Source organism: Sapajus apella, unplaced genomic scaffold (assembly GCF_009761245.1).
Source record: "Sapajus apella isolate SASKATOON/1434 unplaced genomic scaffold, GSC_monkey_1.0 scaffold2, whole genome shotgun sequence".
NCBI lineage: Eukaryota > Metazoa > Chordata > Mammalia > Primates > Cebidae > Sapajus > Sapajus apella.
In genome coordinates, this window is record NW_022436942.1 from 65,956,593 (window position 1) to 65,958,349 (window position 1,757).

The window sequence follows — 1,757 nt, forward strand, 5'->3', positions numbered from 1 at the left end:
ATCTCGGCTCACCGCAACCTCCACCTCCTGGGTTCAGGCAATTCTCCTGCCTCAGCCTCCCGAGTAGCTGGGACTACAGGCACGCGCCACCACGCCCAGCTAATTTTTTGTAGTTTTAGTAGAGACGGGGTTTCACCATGTTGACCAGGATGGTCTCGATCTCTTGACCTCGTGATCCACCCGCCTCGGCCTCCCAAAGTGCTGGGATTACAGGCTTGAGCCACCGCGCCCGGCCCCAATTTGACTTTCTAAAAGAAAATAAATTTCCAGTGAATTTTGTGGAAGCAAGAGTGGAGGGGAGTTTTGTGGCAATGAAGCTTTCATGAAAGGAGAAAGATTTTCATGTCCTTCAATATCTTCCCTTTTTTTTTTTCCACTCAGCCCAGACATATCCCTTGATTGCACTTGATTGCTTTTAGAATACTCCCTGTGGTTGGCAACCTGAGTAATTGTGGCGACACCCCATCCCACCCCAGTGTGCAAAGCAAGAGGGGCTGTGTTGGGGTGTGGCAGAGCGTGCCCTGGTCCTGGGGCTGGATCCATCTCTTGCCACTCACCGACCTGGTGACTTTGAGCAAGTCCCTAACTGTTGTGTTCTCGGTTTCCTGTGCTAGGACACATAGAGAGGATCACATTATCTTTTAGACTCTTCCAGCTGGAAAATATCATTCATCCGACCTGTTCAACGTCCCAGCTGGGGAAAGCAAATATAATAAGGCATGCCCACTTCCTGCCACACAGCACGGTGCTTTCTATTCCTGTATCCTCTCTTCCCGCTAGAATGATCCAGCCCTGCGGCTGCAGCCTACTTTTTTTTTTTTTTTTTTTTGAGTCCTAATTGCTATTACCATGCCCAGTTAAAACAAAGCAACACAAAAAAAATCACCAAAAGCTTTATAATTTTTTATAGAATGGAGCTTGAAGACCACAAGCTGGTGGAGAAATAGACCCATTTAACCTCAATATGAGGAAAAAGGTATAAATGGTGTAACTGATACCCAAAATGAAAAATATGCTATGAGGATCCAAAGAATAGAGAGCCCTCTAGGGTCCCTTTTAAGAGCATGAATCCCACTTGGTCCAGCCTCAAGTGAGTAGGGAACAAGAAGGGGAGGCTTTGGTGGATGCAGCCTTTAGTAGGCAAGAATGGAACAAGAACTCTAGGCAGAGGGAATGTGAGGAACAAAGTTGCTGAAAAGGCAGGAACTGTTTGGAGAACACAGAGAGGCTGAGTAATAGGAGATTACACATGATGGCTGAGCTAAGGCTCTAGAAGAATTGAAAGCCAGGCTAAAACAGCTTGGACTTGATATTTTAACCAATGGGGAACTATCGAAAAAAAATTGAGGGAGGATATTGGAGAAGGTACATCATTGAGGATCATGGTACTCCCATGGCAGGAAGCAGCGGACCAATAGGATATCGGCATAATTAAGGGAGAGGAAGTGAAGTGGGGGCCTGAAATAACACAGTGGCAGTGGGAATGGGAAGGGAGGGACGGACTGACAAGTGGAACTGATAGGTCTTGGCTCTCAGTTTGAGGAGCTGAAAGGGATGAGGAAGAGGGAGAATTTAAAGACAACTGTGGTTGAAATTGAGAACACAGAAAGAGAAGTAGGTTTAAAATGTAAGAGTCTTGTTTTGGAGAGGCTGAATATAAAATACCGGTAGGCCATTCCTGCCCACAAGCTACTGAAAATGCTGATGTTGAGGTCAAGAGAAAAGTCAAGCATAGCTGTGGCTTTAGCCACACACTT